This window comes from Moschus berezovskii, chromosome 11 (genome assembly GCF_049115385.1).
Source record: "Moschus berezovskii isolate FMDL1 chromosome 11, NW_MosBer_1.0, whole genome shotgun sequence".
NCBI lineage: Eukaryota > Metazoa > Chordata > Mammalia > Artiodactyla > Moschidae > Moschus > Moschus berezovskii.
Window position 1 is genome coordinate 58074266 of NC_142470.1, and position 15981 is coordinate 58090246.

General features: G+C 40.5%; 1 long non-coding RNA gene across 1 annotated transcript; it reads right to left on the reverse strand.

Moving 5' to 3' along the window:
* Positions 1-1704: 1704 nt before the first annotated feature.
* Positions 1705-10407, reverse strand: LOC148776145 (uncharacterized). Its single transcript, XR_016038689.1, has 3 exons — positions 10291-10407; positions 9812-9917; positions 1705-2325 (listed from the first exon to the last, which is right to left on the reverse strand). It is a non-coding gene; the product is annotated as an uncharacterized LOC148776145 (long non-coding RNA).
* Between the last annotated feature and the right edge of the window lie 5574 nt (positions 10408-15981).

The following is a 15981-nucleotide window of genomic DNA, read 5'->3' on the forward strand; positions in this document are numbered from 1 at the left end:
TTGGAGAACTAAGGTCTCATGTGCCTTGGAGTGCAGACAAAAACTTTATAATAATAATAAAAAGTAAAACAGAGTTGTCAGAGTCCTGATAGAAGATAAGGCCAAAATAAGGTGATGAAAGGTCGCCAAAACTCCATAGAATGAAGGCTGGTCTTTGTGGAGAGAATAGGAAGCCGTGGAGGTTTATAAGCAGGGCTATCAGATCAATCCTGGGTGTTCATTGGAAGGACTGATGCTAAAGCTGAAATTCCAATACTTTGGCCACCTCATGCGATGAGTTGACTCACTGGAAAAGACTCTGATGCTGGGAAAGATTGGGGGCAGGAGGAGACAGGGACGACAGAGAATGAGATGGCTGGATGGCATCACCGACTCGATGGACATGAGTTTGAGTGAACTCCGGGAGTTGGTGATGGACAGGGAGGCCTGGCATGCTGTGATTCATGGGGTCGCAGAGTTGGACACGACTGAGCGACTGAACTGAACTGAATCATGAGATCAGACCCTATGTTCAAAAAAGAACAATGGAATGAGAGAAATAATGAGCTAAAGCAGGGTTGGGGGGTAGGCAGGACATGGGAAGCACAGTGACTGACTTAGGGCCAAGCTAACAGTTCAAGTGATCTGTATTATGGACCTGAGCTAGGCAAGGGATCACATGGGATGGGAAGGAGAGAAAGGCTTAGAGAGACTAAAGCTGGCTTATCATAGGGTAGACGTGGAATGAGGAAAAAGTAGACAACCAGAGGATTCTCAGGTGTCTAGTTAATGGGGTTTATGTACAAACATACAGACAAAAATAAAAATGAAAGAAAGTGTATGTTCGTTTTTGTGTTTGGAGGTGAGAAACAAACTTTCACAGAAAATGGAAATACCTACAATAGCATTACAAAAAGTGGGATCACATTTTTCTTTTAAACAAAGCATGACATTTATCAGGAGAAAGAACTTGAAGGAATTCTTGAACTTCAGAAAATGTTTCTTGACACCAAGATATGCAGCTTCCTAAAAATAGACCTTGTTCTTAAAAAGGATAACATGATTTTAGCGTCGTTTTAAAAAACGTTTTAGTTTTAGACAATCGATTGATTTCCAGCCAAGACAACATGAGGAAATCAACACATATATCTTCTTCCATCTCCTCTCCCCTTGCCTCCTCCTTTTATCAATAATTTTGTTGGTTGTATCATCTTCACGTAGGAAACATGAATGATATTTACATTTCATTCTTTTACCACAATTTCCATGGCTGTTTGATTGGTTCTGTATTTAAGTGGATCTGGTGCTCATTACTGTTCTTTTACCATGACTTTTCCATTTCCATTTTTGGAGTCAACCCTTCATTTTGTCATCAGGTAGTCTTTTTTTTCCTATTGGTCTCATGGATTCTTGCATGTTTCAAAGGGCCTGTGTTTTTATACTTAAAGGGCAAATTGGGTAAAAATTCTTGACTCATTCTTTCCCTCGGATCTTTTTAGATCTTGCTTTTTGTTTTCTGACATTGAGTTTTGCATTGGGAAAAGCTTAAAGATAACTGACCTTACTTTTTTTTTAAATTTTATTGGAGGCAAATTACATTAATATATTTGTTGGTTTTGCCATACATTGACACAAATCCGCCCCGGGTGTACATGTGCTCCCTTTCTTGAACCCCACCTCCCACCTCCCTCTTCCCCATATCCTCCCTCCAGGTCATCCCCGTGCACCAGCCCCAAGCATCCTGTATCATGCTTCGAACCTGGACTGGTGATTCATTTCACGTATGATAATATACATGACCTTACTCTTTGTACATGACTTGCTTCTTCTACTTGGACATACTTAAAATTCTTTATCTCTAAATTTTAGCAACTTCATCAATACATACCTTAATCACTGTATTGTTTAGGATTCAAATTCAGACAGAAACTCAAAGTAACAGTGGTTTTAAGGCAGAGTGTATTTGTTTCTCATTTAATGATGTAAACTGATACAGCAGCAATGCTCTACTGAAACTGCTAGGGACTCAGGCTCTTTCTGTTTTGTTCTACTGTCCCTAGGGTGTGGTCCTTGTCCACAAAGACCAACATGAATATTCCAGCCAATAGAAAGAGGAAAAGAGAAAGGGAAGAGCACATTCCTTCCCTTTAAGGATATACCCAGAAGTGTATGCATGCATGCTAAGTTGGTTCAGTCATGTCTGACTCTTTGCGACACTATGGACTCTAGCTCACCAGGCTCCTCTGTCCATGGGATTGTCCAACCAAGAACACTGGAGTGGGTTGCCATTTCCTCCTCCAGGGGATCGTTGCACCCCAGGGATTGAACTTGCGTCTCCTTTGTCTCCTGAATTGACAGATTCAGATTGAATTGACAGGCAGATTCTTTACCACTAGTGCCACCTGGGAAGCCCAGAAGTGTAAATATTAATCTTTCTCATACCCCATTGGTCAGAGGTTGGTCATATAACCCTATTTAACTGCAGGGAATACTGCAAAGTATAATCTTCATTCTCAGTGACTATATATTCAGCAAAAAAAGAAAAAACAACTACAATTATGGAAGAAGGGAGAATTAATACTGGAAAAAACTAGCAATCCTTGTTATGATCCATCTGTATCAGTTTTTCCCTAGGATATGTCTGTCCTTTCAATCTGTAGATGCAAACCTTTGTTTCAGGAAATTTTTCTTCTACAGCATCTGTGAATATCTTTTATATTTATAGAGTTTTCTACCTTAGGAATGTGGGTCTTTTTTATTTTAATCTTTGGGTTTATATTTGAATTCTTTGTACATATCTTCAATTTGAATTATCTTTCCTTCAAATATTTTTACAAGGTTTTTCCTGTTTCACTTTGTTTTCGTGTTCTCAATTGTATTCATTCAGAAAACTTTTTCAGTTCTATTTATTCCAGTTTTTATGCTCCTAATATAATAGTTACCCTGATGAAGCTGTTTTTTTCTTCCTTTCTTTCTAAACTAGGCCAGTCTGCTTTCCATATCGTTCTGTGCCCTTAGAATCTCTGCTTTACACTTGCATCTTTCCTTGAGTGCTCCTTTCAAGGAGAGACTATTTCATCTACATTCTTTGAGGTCATGGAGACTTATTCACTTGACCCTGCTTCCTGAAGTAATCCCTCTTCTTTTTATTTTTAAAATTTTATTTATTTTAATTGAATTATAATTGATTTACAATGTTGTGTTACTTTTTGCTGTACAGCAAAGTGAATCAGTTATACACACACATATATATATTCTTTCCCATTGTGGTTTATCCCAAGATATTGAAAATAGTTCCCTGTGCTATACAGTAGGATCTTGTTGTTTATCCATCCTATATATGATAGTTTGCATCTGCTAGTACCAAACTCCTAATCCTTGCTTCCCCCAACCCCTCCCCCTTGGCAACCGCTAGTCTGTTCTCTATGTCTGTGAGTCTGTTTCTGTTCGTAGATATACTCATTTGATGTCATATTTTAGATTCCACATACAACTATTATCACATGGTATTTGTCTTTCTCCTTCTGGCTTATAAAGTAATCCCTCTTCTAGCGTATGTTTTTCATCTGCTTTTCGCTTACTTGTCTCTCCTTTGGGAGGAGGTAATGGCCACTTAAGATCTATGAGCAGAGTAAGGAAAGGGGACTTGAGAGGTTCCACCATTCAAGAGACAGATTTGATTTTTTTGGTCCCATTTTTAACTTTGTGATACTGCCAGACAGATATATACACAATTTTTCCTTACAATATGAGATGACAGTATACATACTGTTTTGTACTCTGTTTCCTTCATGTCATATATCACAAAATGTTTTTGTCATTAAATATATTTCTCCCACATTATTAGTTTCATTGCATTCCACTGGCATGATATATCATATTTTTAAACCCAATCTCTATTGGTGGACAATAGAGACAATCTCACTGTTTCCAGTAATTTATCATTGTAATCAAACTTGCATAATTTAAAATCTCTTATTTTGACTCTCTAGATTTAAAGCTAAAGTTGTGAAGGATCTCCTAGGTTCTCACTCTGTCTCTTTCTTATTGAGATAGAATTCAGTTCAGTTCAGTAGCTCAGTCCAACTCTTTGTAACCCCATGGACTGCAGCACTCCAGGCTTCCCTGTCCATCACTAACTCCCAGAGCTTGCTTAAACTCACGTCCATCGGGTCAGTGATGCCATCCAACCATCACATCCTCTGTCATCCTCTTCTCCTGCCTTCAGTCTTTCCCAGGATCAGGGTTTTTTCTTCACATCAGGTGGCCAAAATATTAGAGTTTCAGCTTCAGCATCAGTCCTTCCAGGACTGATTTTCTTTAGGATTGACTGGTTTGATCTCCTTGCAGTCCAAGGGACTCTCAAGAGTCTTTTCCAACACCACAGTTCAAAAGCATCAATTCTTCGGCACTCAGCTTTCTTTATAGAAATAATTCACATGCCATTAAATCTATCGTTTAAAAGTACACCTCTGTGAAGTTTCTCTAGTGGTCCAGTGGTTAAGACCAAGCTTCCAATTTGAGGGGTGCAGGTTTGACCTCTGGTTAGGGAACCAAGACCCCACATGCTGTATGGAGCACCACTGAAAATCATAAATAAATAAATGTACAACTCTGTACTTCACAACTGTATGACTCAGTGGATTTTAGTATATTCACAGAGTTGTACAACTACCACCATTTCCAAACATCTGCATCCCCAAAAAGGAACCTCGTATCGATTAGCAGCACCCTTCCCATTCTTCTGTCCTCCTAGCTCCTGGCAACCAGTAATCCACTGTCTGTCTCTATATGCCTATTCTATACATTTCGTATGAGTGGAATTACATAATAAGTAGTCTTTGTAACTGGCCACTTTCATTTAACATAATGTTTTCAAGGTTCCCCCACATTGTAGCATTTTTCAGTGCTTAACTCTTTTTATGGCCAAATAATATGTTATTGTATTAATATATATATACATTTTGTTTATCCATTCATCAGTTGATGGACATTTGGGTTGTTTCCACCTTCTTGGATATTATGAAAATGTTGCTATGAACATTTGTGTACAAGTTTTTGCAAGGACTTTTAAAAAATTTTTTATTAGAGTATAGTTTATTTACAATGTTGTGCTAGTTTCTGCTGTACAGCAAAGTGTATCAGTCATATATTTACATATATCACTCTTTTCTTAAGATTCTTTCCCCATATAGGTCATTACAGAGTATTGAGGGGAGTTCCCTGTGCTATATAGCAGGTCCTTATTAGTTATCCTTGTATTAGTAGTGTGTATTTGTCAATCCCAGTCTTCCAATGTATCCCTCCCCTCCCCTGGACATGTATTTTTCTTTTTTAACTTTTTATTTATTTATTTTTGGTTGTGCTGGGTCTTTGCTGCTGCTTGGGCATTTCTCTAGATGCGGTGAGTTGGGGCTCTTCTCTAGGTTTTGGGTTTCTTGTTGCAGTGGCTTCTCTTGTTGCAGAGCATGGGCTCTAAGGTGCATGGACTTCAGTAGTTGAGGCTCCTGGGCTCTAGGGCACAGGCTCAGTAGTTGTGGTGCACGGGCTTACTTTCTCCAAGGCATGTGAGACCTTTCCAGATCAGGGATCAAGCCTGTGTCTCCTACATTGGCAGGTAGATTCTTTACCGCTGAGCCATCAGGGACACCCTGGACATATGTTTTTAATTCTCTTGGGCATACAGCTAGTAGTGTAAATGCTGAATCATACAATAGGGCAGACATATTCTTAATCTCTGTGTTTCTAATTCTAAATGACATCAGCAACACCTTTCAGATTTAGTTTCTATACACTGGAATCTACAGTTTCCTGCTTGGTCTGGTAGTCACTTTGCTTTAAGGGGTGGAGGAAGGGGCCTTTGATCTAACTTAATGTTCAGCTGTTTTCATCCTATGTCTCTTGACCCACTTTACACAGTACCGCTTCATGGGGTCAGCAGACAGTTAAAACACAATCTTTCTCCATTGGGCTAATTTAGGTGCCTCTCTCTACTCCATCTAAAAACTGGTTGAAATCTCCCCTCTCCTGATATCTCCTGACTCCTGTGGGGGTTAGGCCCTTTTATATTCCTTCAGTATCATTTTAGTAGGGTTTTGGGGGAGGGAAGGGTATAAACAAATTTCCATTTTGTTTTACCAGAAGTTGCACTAATTATGCATGTCTTTCTAGTCATGGGTCATCTTTGAAAGAGACCAGCTATTTGTTAAAAATTAGTTTAGAAAAAGATGAGGCAAGGGATCTGGACAGACCACAGTTTTAAACTGACCATTTCTCTGAAACATGGTATCAGCAAATTTGTCTTCTTCCTGGTTTTCAAGATTAAGGGAATCAGTGTGGTAACACTCCTTAAGACAGGCTTTGTCTTAGTCTGTTGGGCTGCTACAAAATATATATATATATCATAGGCTGGGTAGCTTAACCAACAAACATTGCTCACAGTTTTGGAAGCTGAGAAGTCCAAAATCAAGGCACCAGCAGATCTGGTGTCTGGTGACAGCCTGCTTCCTGGTGTACACACTGCTGTCCTCTCACTATGTCCACACAGGGCAGAAGTGGTGGGGAAGCTCTGGGGTCTCTTTTATAAGGGCACTAATCTCATTCATGAGGGCTCCACCCTCATGAACTAATCACCTCCCAAAGGTCCCACCTCCAAATATCAGCACACTGGGGACTGGGTTTCAGGGTTTCAACACACGCACTTTGAAGGGACACAAACATTCAGTGTAGAGCAGACTTTCTCATACCATTCCCTCATTTCCCACTCCCATCTCCCCTCCTCCCAGCAGGTCCCCTCAGCCAAGAGTCAGGTACATGAATAATTACTACAGTGCTTATGCATGGCTTCTCCATTTCTTCCACTTCCCCAATTTCTGTGTCCTACAGGGTGGAGTTACTTCTCTGGAATCTTTCCAGCTGTTCGCCTTATGGTTCTAAACAATGGGACCATTAAGATGAGCCTTCCAGAACAGTGTCCTTGCCTTTACTTGGCAGTACACAGCTTCCTTATGTCACTGAAGCTGGAGACAGGGACAAGAATGCTCAGTACTGAATAGCAAGAAGCTGGAAATGTACAAATGACTGATACCGGGAGGACAGATAAGTACACATATTATACAATTCATATTCATACACATACTCATATAATTCAGCACATATTCAACACAATCTGGCAGTAAAAAATGAGTGAACCATAGGTGTGCACAGCAGCATAGACGGGCCTCAAAAACATACTGTTGAGTGAAAAAAAAAGTAAACCACAAGAAGAATATATACCATATAAGTTCAATAAAATGCAAAAACTTTCCCAAATTAAAATATATTGCAAAGGAAAACATTCATAAAGAGTAAAACTCTAAGAGGTACAAATTATTATGTGTAAAATAAACTACAAGGATATATTGTACAACACATGGAATAGAACAAATATTTTATAATAACTATAAGTGGAGCATAATCTTTAAAAATTGTGAATCACTATATTGTACAGCTGTAACTTAAGTAGTATTTATTGTACGACTATACTTCAATTTTAAAAAAGGAGAGAAAAAACTTAAAAAAGAGAGAAAAAAAGAAAAAGAGTAAGTTTCTAAAAAAAACTAAGGGAATGATTAAGTAAAAATTCAGCAAAACAGTCACTGCCTGGAGAGAGGAAAAAAGGGGTGTGACTGGGGAAGTCCACATAGGACCTTCTAAAGCACTAGTTAAATTGGATTTTTAAAGCTGGTTGGCAGGTACATTTTATTGTTATTGTTAAACTGTATGTTAACATATATATGTTAAGTACATTCTTTTGTTAACATGATATTTCATTTAAAAAAATGGAAAGATTGCTTTCTTCTATTCCTTGTCATTTAAAAATGGAGTTGCTTCTCTTCACTCTTTGGAGGGTTTTAAAGGTGAGGGGAGAACTAAAAAATGCTTCCCCCTCATGTTTTATCAGTGACTCCTCTCTCCAGGGATCTAAATAACTCACATACATACTGTGTGAAGGCACAGGGCATTATGGACCTCGGATTTCCATGTAACACTGTAGACAGAGTCTATGGAAAACTGACATCAAGAAGTTTCTGACTTCCAAACGGCTTGTTTTTAAACCCTTGAAAGGAAAACGGCTTTAATTGGAAGATGGCTTATGTATTTGTTTGGAGTGCTGATGCAACAGTGACAGAGGAAGAAGCTAAGAGGACCTCACCTCCACCTGGGGCTTCCCTAGTGGTTCAATCCCTGGGTCGGGAGGATCCCCCAGAGAAGGGAATGGCTACCGACTCCAGTATTCTGCCTAGAGAAGTTCATGGACAGAGGAACCTGGCAGGCTACAGTCCATGGGGTCCCAAAGAGTTGGACATGACTGAGCAACTAAACGACAAATGACGATGAGCAACTAACACTTTTTACCTTCATCTGGGCCTTGCTGACTCCCAGAGGGAAAGGGGTACAGAGAGTAAAACAGGGGCCTGGGAGAAGAGGTGGTCTGTGGAGAACTGACTGAACCAAGGCAAGGCCTGCTTGCTCTAGGGCCCGAGTGGACCCATAACCACCCCAAAATGACACGACGCCTGTGGGAAGGGTCAATGATACCTTTCCCTACTCAGAAGCTGGATCTGTTCATGCCAGAACAAGTTGTGAGTTGAGCACCAAAGGCTCTAAGTCATGGCCCAGAAGAGCCTGCATGTCAGAGCTTGGTGAATAGACCGGGGTGGGGGTGGAGCAGTTACCAAGAAAGGTCGGCAGGGCAGGGCTGGGGAGGCAATGTGGACTTTATCCCATGTGATGAGGAGCTGTTAAAGGGTTTAAGCCAGCAAGAGGCAGGATAAGATTTGATTGAGAAAATATATAATGAAAAAAAATGCTAGTAAGGCTTCAGCAATTCACTTAAAGCAATCTGTACTGTATGAATCACATCAGCATCTATAATTACAGTAATGGCCATATGCGGGCACAATGTGTTTTCATTCTACATAAGACTATTTGGTATGCATCAGGATTCAGAGACCATTTGCAAAATTCTGTGCCCACATCCTCTACTCCCAGGGCTAGGCGGTGGGGCTTCCCTGGTGGCTCAGATGGTAAAGAGTCCACCTGCAATGTGGGAGACCTGGGTTCGATCCCTGGGTTGGGAAGATCCCCTGGAGAAGGGAATGGCAACCCACTCCAGTATTCTTGCCTGGAGAATTCCATGGACAGAGGAGCTTGGCACAGTGCAGTCCATGGGGTCGCAGAGAGTCAGACACAACTGAGCGGCTAACACTAGTTAACGTTAATATTAAAACTGTTCTTCCTGACAGCAATGAACAGCTAGTTCAGCTTCTTTCCTTAAGCTAGGGAGACCATGTCCCTAACACTAGGAGGAATGTTTGCCTTCTCATTTCCTATAAGGGTAACACACATCTAAGTCACGTAGTAGCTGTTACTTTTTAACCACTTAAATATATGCCCCCAAACAGGAGAGGAACTAATACCCAACACATATTTACACTAATTAGGATTGTTAGCAAAACTAATAACTAGTATTATGACAACAGTCTTGAATTTGCCCGACTGACTCTTTTAATCCTCACAACATCTGCTGAGGTAGTTGTTATTGCCATTGGTATTATATAATCTTAACTATAAACTTAATTATACAATCTTTCATTCAGTATTCCCATGCTGTGATAAAGTCAAGGAGAGCAGAGAGTACGTCAGTCATGTCTCCTCGTGGAGCCTTCCTTGGTGCCTAGAACAGTGCCTGGCATGTGGTAAACATTCAAAATGTGTTTGTTGAGCAAATTTTGGATCCCCCTTTTACACAAGTGACAACACCAAAGCTTAGAGATGTTAAATAGCTTACCAGCTCTTAGGTCAGCAGCTAATCCCAAATCACATCTGTTGGGCTTCATCTCATGGGCTCCCAAATCGTCAAAGGTTTTATAAGGATCGCATAGTTTGTCAAGTTCCTAGCAATTAAACAGAAGGCTATTGAAAGATTAATTGCCACCTTCTAAAAAATCTTAACCATTTTGAGAAAACAAGGCAGAATTTAGAGGTGAGCAGGTGGAGAACGGCTGTGTTTAAACTTGCCATGTTTTAGAAAGATCTTACATTGAGAAATTCACACCTGGCATTTGAGAACCAAAGCTGGCACAGAACTCGAAGGAAGTATGGTTAGAAATTTTCCCAACTAAAGCTTCCTAAGCTTATTATCAATAAAGAAGGTGTTTTCATTTAAATAGAGATCATATTATGGCTTTATAGCTCTTTCTCCTCAACTGCAACTTCTATTGGGCCAGGGTTCCAGTCTTCCTGGAACTTGGTAGTCATCATTCTTACCTTACTTGCTTGAAACAGCTGGCCAAGGAAGTCTGGGTCCTGATTCCAGCCCTTTCCCCACACCCAGATTGGCCTGGGCACACATTCTCTTATTATAAATTTCTCAATAGTCCACAGCCTCTGGAGGAAGCATAGAAAGATAAGATTACCTTTTCCCATAGAAAGGGTATTGAAGCAACTTGTACAGGCTATCTTTGGTGAGAGAGGGAAGTTAAGTCTCTGAGAAAAGGCTCTATTGGGAGTAACAAGTCCTGTCCTATTCCCACTCCAATTATTTCTAGGCAGGAGTCCAGCCCAGGCTGTAAGGCAGACCCTTAGCCAGACGAGGGAACAGCAACTGACGTGTGAATGGACAGGTATTAATATTTACCCCAATCAAGAGAGAGTCCAGACCCTTTCCTGGTTCTGTCATCCAGAACATGCCTAGACAGGAAACTGCAGAACACTGGCCTAAGACAACAGACATTCTCTCCTTGCTGTAATGTGGGTAATAATCAGAATATGGACACCTTATCTTTGACAAAGGAGGCAAGAATATACAATGGAGAAAAGACAATCTCTTTAAGTGGTGCTGGGAAAACTGGTCAACCCCTTGTAAAAGAATGAAACTAGAACACTTTCTAACACCATACACAAAAATAAACTCAAAATGGATTAAAGATCTAAACATAAGACCAGAAACTATAAAACTCCTAGAGAAAACATAGGCAAAACACTCTCCGACATAAATCACAGCAGGATCCTCTATGACCCATCTCCCTGAATATTGGAAATAAAAGCAAAAATAAACAAACGGGACCTAATTAAAATTAAAATCTTCTGCACAATAAACGAAACTATAAGCAAGGTAAAAAGACAGCCTTCAGAATGGGAGAAAATAATAGCAAAGGAGGCAACTGACAAAGAATTAATCTCAAAAATATACAAGCAGCTCCTGCAGCTCAATGCCAGAAAAATAAATGGCAGCTCAATGCCAGAAAAATAAAAGTGGGCCAAAGAACTAAACAGACATTTTTCCGAAGAAGATACACAGATGGCTAAGAAACATAAAAAGATGTTCAACATCACTCATTTTCAGTTCAGTTGCTCAGTCATGTCCGACTCTTTGCGACCCCATGAGTCACAGCACGCCAGGCCTCCCTGTCCATCACCAACTCCTGGAGTTCACTCAAACATGTCCATTGAATCAGTAATGCCATCCAGCCATCTCATTCTCTGTCTTCCCCTTCACCTCCTGCCCCCAATCCCTCCTAGGATTAGAGTCTTTTCCAGTGAGTCAACTCTTCACATTAGTTGGCCAAAGTATTGGAGTTTCAGCTTTAGCATCAGTCCTTCCAATGAACACCCAGGATTGATCTCCTTTAGAATGGACTGGTTGGATCTCCTTGCAGTCCAAGGGACTCTCAAGAGTCTTCTCCAGCACCACAGTTCAAAAGCATCAATTCTTCGGTGATCGGCTTTCTTCACAGTCCAACTCTCACATCCATACATGACCATGGGAAAAACCATAGCCTTGACTAGACGGACCTTTGTTGGCAAAGTAAAGTCTCTGCTTTTTAATATGCTATCTAGGTTGGTCATAACTTTCCGTCCAAGGAGCAAGCGTCTTTTAATTTCATGGCTGCAATCAGCATCCGCAGTGATTTTGGAGCCCAAAAAAATAAAGTCAGCGACTGTTTCCACTGTTTCCCCATCTATTTCCCATGAAGTGATGGGACCTGATGCCATGATCTTGGTTTTCTGAATGTTGAGCTTTAAGCCAACTTTTTCACTCTCCTCTTTCACTTTCATCAAGAGGCTTTTTAGCTCCTCTTCACTTTCTGCCATAAGGGTGGTGTCATCTGCATATCTAAGGTTATTGATATTTCTCCCGGCAATATTGATTCCAGCTTGTGCTTCCTCCAGCCCAGCGTTCCTCGTGATGTACTCTGCATATAAGTTAAATAAGCAGGGTGACAGTATACAGCCTTGACGTACTCCTTTTCCTATTTGGAACCAGTCTGTTGTTCCATGTCCAGTTCTAACTGTTGCTTCCTGACCTGCATACAGGTTCCTCAAGAGGCAGGTCAGGTGGTCTGGTATTCCCATCTCTTTCAGAATTTTCCACAGTTTATTGTGATCCACACAGTCAAAGGCTTTGGCATAGTCAATGAAGCAGAAATAGATGTTTTTCTGGAACTCTCTTGCTTTTTCCATGATCCAGCGAATGTTGGCAATTTGATCTCTGGTTCCTCTGCCTTTACTAAAACCAGCTTGAACACCTGGAAGTTCACGGTTCATGTATTGCTGAAGCCTGGCTTGGAGAATTTTGAGCATGACTTTACTAGCATGTGAGATGAGTGCAATTGTGTGGTACTTTGAACATTCTTTGGCATTGCCTTTCTTTGGGATTGAATAATCACTCATTATCAGAGAAATGCAAATCAAAACCACAATGAGGTACCATTGGTACCATTTCACGCCAGTCAGAATGGCTGCTATCCAAAAGTCTACAAGCAATAAATGCTGGAGAGCGTGTGGAGAGAAGGGAACCCTCTTACACTGTTGGTGGGAGTGCAAACTAGTACAGCCACTATGGAGAACAGTGTGGAGATTCCTTAAAAAACTAGAAATAGAACTGCCATATGACCCAGCAATCCCACTGCTGGGCACACACACCGAAGAAACCAGAATTGAAAGAGACACGTGTACCCCAATGTTCATCACAGCACTGTTTATAATAGCCAGGACATGGAAGCAACCTAGAAGTCCAGCAGCAGATGAATGGATAAGAAAGCTGTGGTACATATACACAATGGAGTATTACTCAGCAATTAAAAAGAATACATTTGAATCAGTTCTAATGAGGTGGATGAAACTGGAGCCTATTATACAGAGTGAAGTAAGCCAGAAAGAAAAACACCAATACAGTATACTAACACATATATATGGAATTTAGAAAGATGGTAACGATAACCCTGTATGCGAGACAGCAAAAGAGACACAGATGTATAGAACAGTCTTTTGGACTCTGTGGCAGAGGGCGAGGGTGGGATGATATGGGTGAGTGCCATTGAAACATGTGAATTATCACATGTGAAATGAATCACCAGTCCAGGGTCGATGCATGAGACAGGATGCTCGGGGCTGGTGCACTGGGATGACCCAGAGGGATGGGATGGGAAGAAAGGTGGGAGGAGGGTTCAGGATGGGGAAACACATGTACACCCGGGGCAGATTCATGTCAATGTATGGTAAAACCAATACAATAATGTAAAGTAAATAAATAAATAAAAGTGAGATAAAAAAAAAAAGAGAAGGCAATGGCACCCCACTCCAGTACTCTTGCCTGGAAAATCCCATGAACGGAGGAGCCTGGTGGGCTGCAGTCCGTGGGGTCGCTAAGAGTCGGACACGACTGAGCAACTTCACTTTCACTTTTCACTTTCATGCACTGGAGAAGGAAATGGCAACCCACTCCAGTGCTCTTGCCTGGAGAATCCCAGGGACGGGGGAGCCTGGTGGGCTGCTGTCTATGGGGTCGCACAGAGTTGGACATGACTGAAGCGACTTAGCAGCAGCAGCAAAAAAAAAAGATGCAAAGATTTCAGAAACTTGAAATCTCTGAAGTTTCAGTAACTAACGCTGCATAGCTTTTTGATGATCTCAGAGCCATTTCTTTTGTTTTTTAAGCTGTATTTATTTATTTGGCTGTACTGGGTCTTCACTGCTCAGCAGGCTTTCCCTAGTTGTGGCGAGCCGGGGGTTACTCTCCAGTTGGGTGCACGGGCTTCTCGTGGTGGCTTCTCTTGTTGCAGAGCATGGGCCCTAGAGCGCAGGCGTCAGTAGTTGGGGCACATGGACCTAGTTGCTCCAAGGCATGTGGAATCCTCCTGGACACGGATCAAACCTGTGTCTCCTGCATTGGCAGGTGGATTCTTAACCCCTGGACCACCAGGGAAGTCCCTCTGAGCCATTTCTGATGTGCAAAGTATTTTCACAAGCACCTTCTACTCAGGTAAGCAGACCAGTATTATTATTCGCAAATTAGAGATGGACAAAGAGATTATGTTATTTGTCCAAAGACATGTCATTCTCCCCAGAAGCAGCCTCCTGGTGGACTGTTGCTCAGTCATGGTGCTTGGCTTTTCTCCCTCTTCAAGTCAATTATCTACTACTCTGACACTGAATTCTCAACCTTTGGTGTACCGTCACTTAGAGAATCTAATCTACCCTCACATTTGCAAGCACGTGCACGCACACACACCATTTTGTATTAACTCTCAGGACTCTCAGAGATCCCCTGAAGACCATGGACACAAGGTTGAGAATCTTTCTTTTAGAATTAATATGTTTGAGACCTAAAGGATGTAATTACCAAATGTAGTAATGAACTGTATTTTCTCGTTTTGAAATTCAGCTACAGAACACATCTCAGGGACTGCTAGAGAAATTTGAATATGGAATATATATATACTAAATTTCATTAAGGAATTTTCTCAGGTGATATTAGGATAATTTTCTTCGATGTGATGATGGTGTTTATTTATGAGGATGCTTAAGGATTTTTAGGAGATATTTAAGTGTTTTTTTCCTGATATTCATTCATTTATTTGGCTCATGATTATTGCTTATTTATTTATTTATTTAATAATCCTGATTATTATTTATTTATATATTTGGGTCTTAGTTGCAGTGCACTGGTTTAGTTGCTCTGAGGCATGTGGGATCTTAGTTCTCCGATCAGGGATCAAACTTTGCCCCCTTCATTGCAAGGTGGATTCTTAACCACTGAACCACTGGGAAACACCCAGTGCTTAAATACTGAGAGGTGAAATATCATGAAGTCTGCAACACATTTTCAAATGGTTCAGAAAAAATATAAAAAGATACAAGATTTAATAATATGACATTTGCCAATATTACATCATTTTTAATCTATAAGAAGAGCAATTACATTTGAGTTAATCTAGTTTACAAAGAATATATAGCAAACTATTAGTAGTTTAACCTTGGTGGTGATATATACATGTTCACTGAAGAGTTCTTTCAACATTTCTGTATATTGGAAAGTTTTCATAATAAAATATCCGGGTAAAAAGTTTCTGTTTGTGGTATCTCTCAAATCTGCTCCTCTATTAGTTATCTATTCCTATGTAAGAAATTGCCCCCAAATTTAGTGACTTAAAACTACAAATATTTCTAGGTAAATACCCAAAAGAATTGAAAGCAGAGACTCAAAGAGATATTCATAGATCCACGTTCATAGCAGCATTATTCACAATAGCCAAAAAGCAGACACAACTCAAGTGCCCATCAGTGGATGAATGAAAAAACCAGGTATGCTGTACATACAATGGAATACTGAACTTCAGCCCTAAAAAGGAAGGAAATTCTAACACATGGTATAGCATGGATGAACCCTGAAAACACTGTGCTAAGTGAAATAAGTCAGTCACGAAGGGACAAATAGTGCTTGATTCTATGTGTACAAGATAGCTAGAGTAGTCAAATTCATAGAGACACAAAGTACAATAGTGGTTGCCAGGGGTTGGATGGGAGAATGAGGAGTTAGTATTTGATGGATCTGGAGTTTCAGTTTGGGATGATGAAAAAGTTCTGGATATGCATGTGCTGTTGATTGCACACTATAAATATACTTAATGGCAATGAACTGTACATCTAAAAGGGTTAAATTGGTTAATTTTATGT